Below are 15,243 nucleotides of genomic sequence, written 5' to 3'. Positions count from 1 at the left end.
TTAAAAATTATAGTAATAGTTGATGATGACAGACAGTTAAATTTAAATCAGGTAAATATTTAGTAATAAATTATACCATAATACTACAAAAATATATTTAGTATAACAATATATGGAACTAAAAAACATAATATAATATACCCATTAGTAAATTGTAATAAACATTTAAAAAATAAGAAAAAATGATTTAGTAACCGTAAATTAATTACTATCCAAAATATATGATTCAATTACAAACGTTAAGGAAAATAATGAATATTTCAACCATCTACTTACGGTTGTTGTTTAATGATATTACATTTATGTAAACAAACCAACATATTATTATTATATTATACTCGGTGTGACCTTAATTCTGGAGTTTAATATCGAGTTACCGTTAATCTCACTAGCTTATCTGCATTGTGCAGTCACTGCGATAAGACATGGCCGCACCGTAATGATAACGATAATGATATTATTAATAATAATAACATGGCAATTATCGATCGGCGAGCACACAAGGCGTACAATACTGATACCTAGTTATTTTATTAAGACTTTGCTAAGCTTGCCGTGTAATTCCGATAAAACGATGTTCACTCATAAGTGATGTACAGCGTAAACACTCGCGGTGTACGTAAATAACGAATTTCATGAAATATAATTTATGTTATTGTAACTGAGTCCGATGACGAACAATTATGTTGATAATTTATTACGATCGCACAATAATGTAATGATTACGATCACAATAATTACACGACTTCTTATTGCTAAAGAGCTGAGTGGTATTAAAACCAACAAAATTTTTTTTTTAAAAGACTCATATAGTCATATCGTATACCTATGTAAGTTAAATGTTATTTCATGGCATAATTGTAGGTACATACTACAAAGTATTAATATTATCAGATATCATAAAACACCCATTGACACACGTCTAGGTACGAGTGGTGACAGTTATTATTATTTTTTTATTGATAAAATTACCCTTGGCGACAATTATTATCATCACACCTAATTATAGATAGTTATTGTAAGTACAGACAAATTATGACAGGTGATTGTCTCGAAAGACAACGCCAGATAACCGTATAATAAAATGACGACCGATTGTGCCCGTGGAAGTTAGTAGCTTTATTGTGCTACTATATTCGATGGACATTGCGTTGATTGAATACATGGAAGATAGCGTAGTGGTTGCCGATTTTCTCGCTGGTCTTGTCACGCTCTTGGTGGTTAGGTCGTGTGTTAGGTTGGGAAATAATCGTAAGTCCGACGAATACGATGTATGTTAGAAAATCATAAGAACGTCGTCGTGAACTAAAGTTTTCGAAAGGATTACCTATTGTTGATGATGGAAAATAGTCCTTAAAAATAAATATGAAAGAAACACCAGCCACCTACACGCGTTTTCATTCCAATTTTTGACGGAATATAATTAAATAATAAAACCACAGTAATATTATTGTTTCAGTTAGTTATGATATAAAAATTTGAACAAGAGAGATCCCGACGAATTAAATCAATGCATTGCCAACGATTGAGAAGCACTCAGGCCCAAGATGGGCGAAGGTGAGTTTATCGTTTTTCATTAAAACAACATTATATTTATTAAGTTTATATATCTACTAACAATATAGCTAATGCATTACTGCTATACACTTTTAAAAATCGAATATGTTACGGAGCTAATACTAATGTCATCGCTGTCGTTGATGGTTTTTTTTTCGTATTTTGAATAATCCATTGAATTTTTACTAGAGTACCTACCGACTTATACCTATGTATAAAATGGCATATATATATGTCGTGCCCGTACGATATTATTTAGAGCTCGGCATTACGTGGAGCTGAGGCGCACTACATGCAAACGCACCGTCGCGACTGAGGGTTTATTTAAAAAAATAAGAACGACAAAATAAATAAGCACGAATTCCTTAAAGTACCAATAAAAATTGCATCAATATTTCATGATCCCGAAATATGGTTTTATTGCTTTGTTTTTTTTTTATTTTTTTTAGGTATTCCCAAACTCAGAATACCTCCTTTAGAGCCCTTCTTGCTACCGGAAACGAGTATAGACGGGAGGTCGGATTCTCTAGATTTGAAAGCCACCATGAAACGGTTAGCAATTATGGGATTGAACGGCGTGGTATTTTCCAAACTAAAGTAAGTCATCGTAGGTAAACTTGAAGCTTTTTCTTTTAAATTTAAATATCTATACTAAACTCAATATTTAAAAGTTAAAAATAACCTAGTTAATGTGTTCGTATAATTGACCTACCCGCCACGAGAGAATGTAAACGTTTTGCGCATGCAAGTTGACGGCAGAGAGCGTTACTAGGCTCCGTTTCCCTCACTTTGTACCTTAAATACATGGGGAATGCATGAATTCGAATGCAATTTGGTCGGGACACGGGTTACTTCTCTCGTGGCGCGGAGTATAGTATAATTATTTGAATAACCTACTTTAATATAATTTATTCAAAGATAAATCACAAATGAAAAATATGTATGGTATAAAGTGTAAAAAATAATTATGGAATTAAAATCGGGTCTTAGGATGATAATATAAAGACACTGCAGTGATTCAGAGTTAATAATGTTGAGATTATACCTATACCTTGTAAGCTATACTTATACAACAATAATATAATATAAATAAATAAATAAAATAATAATAATATTCAGTACCTAGTTCAATTGTTACTGTACACAATGGTTATCATTACGGAGTGAAACATTGGGTCAGCTATAATACTTGCTAAATTTGTTTAATAGATATAGGTACCAAAAATATTATTTTTCTAAATTTAGATAAAATACTACGACGATTTGGTTAGTAGTGTCTACTCTTTATATTATATTACTACTGTCAAGGTGCACTGTTGAGGGTTTTGAGTAAAAGGTTTCATGTTATATTATATTATATCTATGAGCGTGTAGTACTGTAGTGTGTGTGTGTACGTAATAAACATATTATGACAATAAGGAAAATCGTGTTTCTGTGGTGTGAGGTATCGATGTATGCCACATTAACACTAATTTAAATAGGTACCTACATTGAATATTCATTGATGTATTGTGAAAAGAATGATAGAGAAAAATACAAATTACTGAATGACAATTCAACAAACATATACTTGCCAATATTGGAAAAAAAATGTATAACCCCGAGCTAACCACTGAGACATCAAAATCTGTTTTTCAGTGTCAACCTAAAAGATTTTTCGAGATCGGTGAGACTGGCGTTCGACGATTTTAAAGTGACCACATTATACGTTATGGACGCTATGCTCATGAAAACCATTCCTATGAACGAGTAAGGAAAATTTAACCGTACCATCAATATGTACTAAATAATATTAAAACAATACAATATAATAATATATGTTATCTTATCCTCGTCTACAATCTCCTTGTTCGGTGTTCAACCCGATTGTGAATTTCAGAAACATAATATTTTAATAAAATTATGGAAACATGTTCAATTTGTATCTGAATAGTCGTGCCGAAAATAATGCTTGAGCATTGTATTAAAAAAAGTATATATAAAGCAATATTGATCCTCCATGTTAGAAGCAACTTTTTTGCTTAGAAATCAGGTAGGCACCTTTTTTTTTTTTGCTTATCAGCCTTCATTCGTAGACTATTATGACTCAACAATTACAATATTAGGGATACACATTAAGTAACCAATATTACATAAAAGTAAGGTAGGTACTTAAAATAATAATAATATTGAGATATTAAATCTACAACCATCGTGATAGGTATTTCGATTTTCGACATTATAATAATAATGAAATCCATCAAAACTACGTCTTGTTATAAATTAAAACAAACACATTTAAAACCGATGAAATCAATATCCTTATATTCTGAGAAAAACGCTTTTTCATTGTCATTTTTAATTCGTTGAGTAATCCGTAGTATGTTGAAGGTCACATTCGGAAGGATAAAAAAAAAAGGCAATGGTTATATTTCAGCTGAAACGGCTAACATGTTTTACGAGGACAACAGACGTGAAGGGCTCGACGTGCTGACGCCGTTTATCGAAGAGTTCTGCAAATATTGGGAGTAGCCAACCAGATACTGTCCGCGGTGCCGTTCGAAAAAATGTTCATCGAAACAGCACCCAAAGTGTCACAGCCGCCGCCGCCGTCGCTTTAAAGACAGACCAAATATTAATATTATAATATTATTCTATAGTTTTAAATACCTATATACTGCATGGGTATAGTTTATGGGTTTTTTTTTTCAGTTTTTCACTGCGCGCGCTGAGAAACAAACGAACAAACACAATATACAGGTATACCTATAAATAAATAGGTATGCATGTACACATTTCAACGGTTTATACATTTTACGGATTTTTTCCCCTCATCGTAGAGGCTTAATCGTAATTTTACGGCGTCGTCGTCGTGCCGAAAGGATTACTTTTTTTCTGTTTTAAACACCGTTTTTGCGTTTGAGCCAAACTCGCGTACTCCTTGCATATATTACAACAATATAATATACACCGTGATGGTGAGTAATAAATTGCTTCATTTTTGTTTTCATTTATTTATTTTCGGTGCCCCCTAAAGGGCCACCGTCCGTTGTTTTTTCCCGTCGTCCTGTTTGTCGTCAGCGGACTGCGGCACTATGCATGTTATTATTACAATACAGCCACCGACCTCGGTCTGATTTGTCTCGTTTCATTCTCTGGGGGACCAATTTCCTGCCGCCACCGAGCACCGAACGCTTCGTTCAATTTGACGTAATTTAAAGAAAACCCCGCCCTCGCCGAAGTAGTTTCCCGGAAAAACTGTTCTTTCGTTTAAGCGAAAATATATTCGTCTCTCTTTCCTCCGAATTATTATGATACGTATACACACATTCGTGTGCCAAGTATAGTGAATGTATATTATTATTATTATTATTGTTATTATGATATATACACGAAAACTGCTCCGGCTCGGCACTCGTGTTTATCGCTCATGTTAATGCTCACCGAGTTTATTTATTTATTTTTATGAAACCGACCGTATCGCTTTTCTTTATTTTCATTTTCCGTCGTGATCACACCGTCGTCTTCGTCGTCGTCGTCGTCCTCCTCTTCGTCCTCCTCCTCCTCGTCGTGGGCGCCTCAGGAAACGACACTAGTGCCATGGCATCACACTGAGCGAGGTTCGGCGAAACGCTCGTGGCGGCGGGCAGTAGACGAGAAATAATATTTTTACGGTCTTTACTTCGGTCGTCGTCCCGCCAGCCACCCTCCAAGTCATGCGAGTACACCTATATACACCTAGCTATAATACAGCAGTGTAGCGAATAATAAAATGTGAAAATAGTAGACGGGGGAAAACTACGTAAAAACAACAATAATAATAATAATGTATACATATACGCTCGTATGTCGAGCGTCGAGGTGTATCATCCATATCTCATATGCGTGAGTAGGTATGTATAAAGATGTGTCGCGAGTGTGTGTGTGTGTGTGTGTGTGTGTGTGTGTGTGTGTTTGTTTGAGTGTGGGTTTTTATCGACTTGGGTTTTTACGAGTCCACTAGGGGTTAAAAGCGTTTTGAATTATTGAACGGGCGACGTTGAATATATGAAAAAAATTCGATTAGACGTGCGAGTAAAGTCACATATTTTAATGTTAAATTAACGTCTCTATCATATTATTATTATAATCTCGTGTCGTGTCCCAGACTCGCCGCCGCCCATCGCCGCATATGTACATATTATATTATATTGTATATTATTATTATTAGTATATACTGCGCCTCCAGCAGGGTAATTTCAGGTTTGTAATTATTATTGATTTTCCATCAAACATATGAATTTTCATAACCTTTACGGCTAAACATAAAAACGACATTACTATTTCGTTTTATTTCCAATAATATTGGTAGGTATACGTTGTTTTTGGTGCATCTTACAAAAACTCCACTATTTACGACCGCATTAAACGTGCATTTTACATCCGAGTTATTTTCATATACTTTATTTAGCGATAAAAATTTCAATATCAAATGGATGCAGACATTTTATTTTTTTGAAAATTTTTAGAGCTATACCTACCTACAATACGATGACTGAATTAAAATTGAACATTGTGTTCCCTACCAAAGAACTAATCCCGTTTTTATAAAACGAACTAATTTACGAGTTTATTAAAATTTAATCAGTTAATAGATTTTATATTGCCCGACTGCAGAAATTCCAACTATATGCAGCATTTCCGTTATTTATTTATTTTTTATATGACAGTTAAAATGGTATTTTATCTTATTATAATTTTATTTTATCACTAATATATGCATATACATTTAAACCATTTTTAATCATCATAATTATATTTTCAACTATAAAAATATGCTCAAACGAATGCCTTTGAAGCGATTTATTAAAAAGTTATAAATTAAAAATACATGAAAACTATTTTTGTTTTTAATAACATTTATTTTGTTTATTTGCTTTTTTTTTTACTAAACATATTTTTAGGAACACGCAAACGATGGTAATATGGTGTACTTAATATTGAAATAAACTATACGAAGTTTCAAAATAACAACTATACTGCGGCGTGGCGTTGTCCATACCAGAGTTACTTTGGCGTAAAACAAAATACATACCTAATTATAATAATCAAACGTTGTTTATAGAAACATTTCAAACGTATTTGTATGCATATCGAATAATAATACACGCATATTATGACGTCGATTTCCGTTTGAAGTTTTCAATATTCGATGTTGGTATATAGTAATATAACCTGTACTCTACTGGGTTAAATATCAGCGTTTGTCGCATAAATATTTAACGGGATTAATGTACACAAAGCTATTATATGGTACCTATAATACGGATCGAAATAATTTACTTAACCTATTATGTCAATATTATGTAACTTTGGCAATCAGTGCCCCGAAACTACCGTGGGGTTCCGTGGGTGCCAAGTACCCCAAATTGGTGACATCTAGTCGAACCGGGCTAATTGGTTTGGGCTTGTATAAATTAATATTTTATTGCTATTTAATCTAAACTGCAATATAATTTTTTTTTATTGATCTTCATATATAACACGGCAGCAAAGGCCATTAGTTAATCTCTTAAATGCTAATTACAGTTTTTACAATTTTTGTGAAGTTCACATTATCTTAACAGTTACAATTACAATTATATTTTATCAATAAGGTTAGTTAGTTTTAAGAAGGTTATAATTTTCATATTTTGATCGGGGTTTGGTCCGAGAATTTCATCGAGTGTTTCCGTTAAGTTGAGATTCGTACGCTCATGTTGGTACATATGACATTCTGTAATGATGTGTTTGACTGTGATCTGTGTATTGCAAGTTTCGCAGATGGGGGGTTCATCGTTTGACATAAGGAACCCGTGCGTTATCCTGGTGTGTCCGATTCTTAGGCAATTTATAGTTGTTTCGTCTTTTCGATTAAGGTTATGCTATATAATTGTACAGGGTCTGTGGGCGTATTTTTATATTTATACCCAACTCGTTATTTAAAACGATATTAAGTATATTGCCTGGGCGTCTGGGACGCTTAAAATATACTGCACTGATAAATACCTACAACGTAGTTGCGGTCCTAATCCCATACAACTTTATTCTTTTTTGAATATTATTTTGTACATTATTTTTTAACTGGATTAGGATCATCACTAAAACAGACACCGTGAAAAATATAAATCAAACCAATTCTCACACATACCTACAAATAATGGGTATTGGATATACAGGTGTACTTAAATTAAATGCACACAGCATTACAACAACCAGTTTTCTTACTTCGGTAATCGATTTCGGTAATCATTTTAATTATTGTTGTAGGCAATGGGCTGTTTATACTATTGTCCGAATAATAACTGTTAACTTAAAACGTTGGTCGATATTTTCTTCTGACGATTTTTAATACAGGTTGACGTGAAATGATTTCAGCCACTCTTGCTGTCGTGTCGATGACATGGTATATGACCGGAAAAACTTTGTCCTCAAAAGTTTTCTGGCGATCGCTAGCCGTCGTGTCTTACGATAATAATAATAATAGTGTTGTACCACCACCAGAATAATAATAATAATAATAACAATAAATGCCTGACATAACAATTATTATTTCATGTATATGGCCATTTGTACGATTATCGCGTCTTTATCGAAATAACAATAATATTAAACGTCGGTGCGCAGCGTATCGTGCAGAAAGGGATTATATGTTTACCTTTACCGGACTCTACCTAATGTGAATAAAATAAAATAAAGTTTTATGCATAGGTACGTAGCTGCGATGCAGCGAACGACTACAATATTGACTCAGGCGTCATACGCTTTTCGGTAAGTTTATATTTTCTTATGTAGGTCATGAGAAATAATCAGCACATTAAAAAATAAAATATATTATATGAAAGCGTGACACTTCGGCATAAATCGCTACGCTACCGGCTACCATAAAATAATTGTAAAAGCTTATAAAATATAATAATATAATATTAATATGATATTGATGGCGAACAAAGTGACCCACCAATATGCCAATCATGCGGCACCATACTCGCAAACCCAAACACATTTTTGAGGAATGTAGAAAGTCCGAAAAACAAAGTGAAGAACTAAACATAAGTCAATTTATTGGAACGAAAGCCTATAGGTCAAAACCCTTAAACGAAATTAATACAATATAATTTTTTAAAACAATCAAAATACTTAATCTAGCCAACATTTGAAGCTGTATTTTTTTATTCTTTTTTATAAATTTATTAAGTAATGTACGTACAAATGTAATGCTAATCTCCTTAATATTCGAAGCAGAGTTTTTTTTATAGTTTTTAGACCAATACAAAAATTATAAATAACATAGGTAATAAGTATTATATTTTTATCTATCGTTTAAATTATAAAATGTAATGTAAATTGAGATTATTTAGACACTATTGGCTATTAATACTTATAAATTGTTAACAAGTTAAATCCACTTTTGTGTAATCAATTGAAATACATTTGATGAAAACAACATCTCTGGATTTGAAAAAATTTTTGTATACCTAGTATGAATTTATATAACTTATAAGCTGTACAATAAATGTTGTGCTTAAGTGAAATTTCCATGATCTATTTATCTGCATTTGTACCGCTTCAAAAAAAAATCGCGGTGGTAAGAATTACAATTGATTATTCTCATACCGACTGTATATATTCTGAATAAAAAACCATTATTATTGCGTTGTTTGACAGTATCTTTTATTTAAAATAATATGTTTTTCCATAAGAACTCACCTCCAACCGTTAATTCTTTACAGAGAGTTTTAATTTGTTTTAATCTCGTTTTTAATTGATACTTATTCTTATTTCAGTATCCTTGTATTTTCATTTGTATTTAATTGACAAAGTTCTTCGACAAATATATTAGCGAAATTTACTTTAGTCTTTACTCTTTTTTATTGCGTTTTGAAACTTGAAAATACTTTTGAAAGGACTCGAAAACATCCTTACTTAATAAGTCATAAACTTATATAAGCATGAAATTGAATTAACAAAAACATATTTTATTACGAAATTAATAAATGTTTTTCAACGAGTAATACATAAATGCATTTACGATATAGAGTCAGTTTTCTATAGGTACACACTTGACACTACACAGTAATATGTTTCTGAATAATCACATATTATTATCCCGATTCCCGGTTGAGAGGATGCGAGCGCAATATTATTTTGTTTCCTCTCTCAGGCCCATAGATAAAACGCATTCATGTAAAGTCGTTTTTTTATGATTTTTGATTAATCTTGAAGAGTAAAATTGCCTACTACAAAAATTATAGAGGATAATATTTTTTTATGGTTTGCCATATCAGTCTTATATTTTATTGTTATTTGACATTATATTCGAACTCACAATGGATTTTAAACTGTTTTGAAACAATATTTGTAAAAAAATATTGAATGATATCAATCAATATTACTACTTGTTGTGATGTACGTATAAATAGATCATATACATGACGTGTTCATCATTTTAACCTATATCCAAAAATATCAACAAAATTGAAACAATTAAACCACATACATCTTTGTACGATGTAAAATACAAAAAATATCATGAGCCTCTTAACGTTAAATTTATTTCTTGGCTCGTGCAAAACGGGTGTAATTCGTAGGCTAGGATAAAAATAGAAAAATAATGCAGGTAAAATATACTGACGTTGATTTAAATTAGCTCACAGTTCAATATTATTACCTATAGAATAATACGTTATATTCTAGATTTCTAGCCTCTAGGCCCTAGGGTTATATCTTGTGTATTCAAATTTAATCAATTAAATATTTAAAAACATTACACTGGTTATGAGATAACAAAATATATATTTATATAATATTGTAATACGAAGACCTGAGGAGTGAAAAGAAGAGTTTTCCTGAAAACTTGGTTAAAAACTTGAAATTTGTATACAAATAAGTCTTATCAATCATATGTATCACATAACTGTATATAGGTACTAAAAAAAATCTTTTAGTGTCCCGCCTCGCACCGACATCTAGTTGTATGTACCCTGGACCTTATATTTTGCAACAAATTATTTTTTATATTTGAACAATTGAGTTTCAAAATTTGATGAAAAATATGATAATAGAATCTATATGGTGGTTAGCGATGTTTTTCTATGTTTTGTGAGATAAAAGATGTAGTGACTTGGTACAGCATTAGTGGATATTTGAGGCAAATTTGATTTTTTTTTTGTTTTTTTTTACAGAAGTTAGGTATAATACGGATTCTATATATAAGAACATGCTTTGTATAAAGCAGAACGTGGGCTCCTAAACACAACGTATAATGTTTTCCAGAATTAATCATCATAATATTACAATACACGTTATGTAAGTTACATTTAGAAAACATTAATTTTTATAACTTTCATATTGTTGCGTATAGTACCAATGTTTTATACTAAAGCATAAATTGACAAAGACATTTTTTATTATTTTATGTATCCGAAATAAATACTTTTGTATTACTGAAATATTTATTAATTCAATAACTATTTTCTTGAAAGTTATTTTATGAGATATCTCATAATGTACTACAATCTATTTTGATATAAAGACCATTCAATATCTTTGCGATTATTTTCTTTTCCTTTTTCTATTTTCTGACCCTCTCTTCTTTTATACGTTTTTATCTCGAATAAACTACCGAAATAACATTATATTATCGTCTTTGAGTTATCATTTTTATGAATATTAAGTACCTATTTGATTTTTTTATCTAAAAAATAAAACAACGTCATAGTGATTATATATTATAATAATATAATTTAGAATCTCCAAAATTACAATCGCATTGTTAGTACTGTAGCATTAAGTAGGTTAGTATAGTAGGTAGTTTTATATAATTTTGGTTAACTTGCATAGCATTCGTCTATTTTTCGATGTTAAATAATAATCGATGCTGGTTGTACCAACACACCAAGTGATTGAAATAAACTATAGTGATAATTCAATGCTTATAAATTTAAACATTTTTTACATCACAGATACGGAAATCGTAATATTATTATCCACAATTCTACAGCATACCAAACAAAGAAATTGTTCGTTCAATAATTATTATTTCTTTATAACAATTTGTTTTACAATAAATTATTATTATTTTTAACAATGATATTTCATTATTTATACATACAGGCATACAGTAATTAATTTTATAATATTTACATATTGATAAATATTTTATAATTATGGTAACGTCTTTGTCGTGTTCAACACTTAGATGTAGGGGAAGGGACACTTTTTGGTATATTGGGTCGTTAGGATATATAAACTGTATTATCTTCTAAATAAATACCATATTGGACTATAGAAGTTTTCAAAAAATAGATCGTCGCCATAAGAAAAAACTATTATGACCACAATAAACTGATCGTTATGTTTATGTGTATTGTAAAATCCATCGTGTCATATCAATGTTTTCGTATTGTTACGCGTTTATGACTATTAAAATTGAGGATCTCAATAAATACCAAGCTCAGTAAAATGGTTTCACATTTGAAAACATTGAACCCATCGAATATGATATAAAATGTTATGAAGTAATATTAATATTTAATGTTTTAAAATAATAAATATATATAATATGTAATATGTATGGTAATTTAATATGTAATAATATGAACCTACATTTAATTTCAGTTTTGTCATCCATAAAAATATATGATTTGAACAAAGTTTTCAACTTTCTTTTTATGAAAATATCAAATCAATGTTAATGTAGTGCACACCAAATAGGTACCTTTTTTAATTTATAGAATTACATTGCAAAATCAATCATGTTTAGAATATGTTGAATTGTTTTATAAATATTAAACATTTATAGTAATGTTAATAAAAAAAAAAAATGTTATTTTTACTTTCACTAGGTAGCCAGTAAAATGTTTGTATTAATTTGAGGAAATCCAGAACAGTTTTTCAAAAAAGGGTTATAATTATTAAGACAAATGCGTATAGTTGATCCATTAGATATAGTATTTTATTTCGAAATAATTTATATAATATAAATTACTGCTTAAGCTCAAAAACCACAAATCATTTTTGTAAGCTGACGTCAGTACTGTAAACATTGATTTTCGAATGCGATTATTTATCAAAATATATTTATATAGCATCGCATTAAAATTCAAAATCATAATACAAAACTGTATTATATAGGTATAAAGGTACTCTGTGCACCATACAGTTTAACTTACCCTTTTCTTTTGTTATTTTGTAAAAAAACATTAATATAATTATAGAGCATTGAATATAATGGGCGTGATAACTATGGTTGTGGCGTGACGACTGGACTGTAGGGTGTCAGGCGGTGTGTCACAGTAGAAAGGTTTCCCCTAATATAATGATAATAAAAACACAATCGAAGTAGTACTTTGATAAAATCTATTTGTTTTTATTTTTATTTTTTTTATATATTTTAATCAAAAAAGTTATAACACGGAAGTATTAAAAATGAATTAAATAGTAATTAAATCTTGAACAGACGTTGCATGTAGGTTTATATACATGTGAATCGTGATATTATTATGGATGTAGCGTGATAGAACAGTGCACATATGGAGGGGCTAGAATAAAATTGTTTTCTGAAATTAAATATAACACGTTTTCAAAAATGCTAAAAGTTCTACGTCTTGAACATTATAAAAAATAAATTATGTTTTGCAGCATTTCGTAATTTTTTGTAAGGTTACAAAAGTGACCTAAGTGTTATCTCGAATCAAATATCCAAAATGAAGCTTTATATTGATGCTAATATCTAACTATCTAAGTAATAATTATTGGTTTTTATTCAAAAAGTCGTCGTAAGAAAATGATTCATGATTATTTACCCATGCGAACTTCAACACTTACCAGTTACCGGAATGGGAACTGTCGTGCTTTTCTATTTTTTTTTTTTTGCTCAGTGATGAGTTGTTGCATCTGCAGGAATCACTAAACGTGCATTTAAATAGTTATTAGTCATTAAATGAAAGTAAATAATGTACAACACACATAAATCGTTTATCACAGCGAATAGGTATATTGTATTATTATATAAACTTATATATTATGTAAATGGTAATAACTATCTAATAGTCACTATCCAGTACTGTATAACTAATAAATTTAATTTAAATGAAGAATAAAACGTTAAAGTTTTTTTGTTTTTAACAATTATTATTGATTCTGTGAGTATAAGCGCATTACATATCATTAAAATTGAAATTGAAATAATTTCTTAATTTGGACATTCCATTATATTTCTTAGGAAAAATATTTGAGAAATCACGCATAATACTTCTAAGTACATATATACCTATTGAAAAAAAATTATTTTGCCTATAAATTATAATATAGATTCATTACCAAATACTATAGGTACATAAATATGCAATTAACGCTACAAAATGGCATTCATGAAACCTATGGTTAGGTGTCAACTTATGCTTTTGTAAGCAAGATATTGTTATATTGACATGTTGTACTTAATGTATAAATGATACGTATTCGGGCTTAAAATATCTTATAGTCTTTTTTTGTCGAGTTCATATATTTATATCAGGAATAGGCAACTCAAAGTTACTAAAGGGCCAATTTTTTGAAAATTAAAAACTAGTGGGCCAGAGCATAGAAAACAAAAAAAAAACGGGTCATTCAAAATGTACATTTTAATTGGTGTTAAATAGATTGTAGAGAAAACTTTAAAATAGTATGATGTAATTTGAAAATGTTACTCGGGCTAGATAAAAAAGGTTTGAGGGCCGCCAGTTGCCCACCAATGATTTCTATGAAGCACGATTTACATGTAACGATTTGTGTTAGAAAAAAAATATATAAACCAAAAGTAACCACATCCACCAATGGATGTTATTTGTAATCTGTATTTAATATTAAATTTGATTATTGTATATTATGATATGGAATATAAAGATATGACTTGTCTTGAAAATGCTAAAGAAATATGCACATTATAATATTACATAGAATTAAAACATTTTTTATTTAACACTGTCACTTCGAATTTCTGTCAGTTATATTATTCAAACATAATATTTTTTCTCCGAAATAATGTTCATCCTCAAAGACTTTACATATTTATATATAATATTTATTTTGAAATGTCTTCTTTGAATCGTTTCTATTCAACACAGAAATTATTTCCCTCGATATTTGTTTCAGTTATAACGGGAACATTTTGCTTTTGATCTAAATAGCTTTCAACATTTTTGGAGTAATTGTTTATAGGTGTATTCTTCTCATAGACAAATCAAAATAATTCTTTGACTAATATTTTTTGTGCTCACTTTTTATTTTTTGGTTTTATTTATTTCAAAACATTTTAAAAGCGAATATAATATTAAACATTAAAATGATGATATCCATCTAAGCGAGGTTTTTCAATTTTAAAAATCTAAAAAAAAATACACGTCAGTCACACGATAACCACAAAATGTCAAAAGATTGACGAACGAAATAAAATGTAATTTAGTTGATTTTTTTTGATTTTTTTGCTAAGCTTCGTCGGCCACGGTTTTATAGTTTAACAGAAGTAAATTATTGATTATTTACACATAATTTGGATTATTATTATTATTATGATTGTTAATAGAAAAAAAATACTAATTTATTAATATTATTCCATGGGTAATGTTCCTCAAAATCTAAAAATTAGTGTCAGTTTTTAAATAATATTTATAAACATTTTGCTTACATTTTATTTACTTCCGCTG

At 29.9% G+C, this 15,243-nt stretch overlaps 1 pseudogene; it reads left to right on the top strand.

Moving 5' to 3' along the window:
- The first annotated feature begins 1,510 nt into the window (after window positions 1–1,510).
- Window positions 1,511–4,158, top strand: LOC111033078 (annotated as a pseudogene).
- Window positions 4,159–15,243: the final 11,085 nt, after the last annotated feature.

Source organism: Myzus persicae, unplaced genomic scaffold (genome assembly GCF_001856785.1).
Source record: "Myzus persicae strain clone G006 unplaced genomic scaffold, MPER_G0061.0, whole genome shotgun sequence".
Taxonomy (NCBI): Eukaryota; Metazoa; Arthropoda; class Insecta; order Hemiptera; family Aphididae; genus Myzus; species Myzus persicae.
This window is presented reverse-complemented; position numbering and strand designations above follow the sequence as displayed.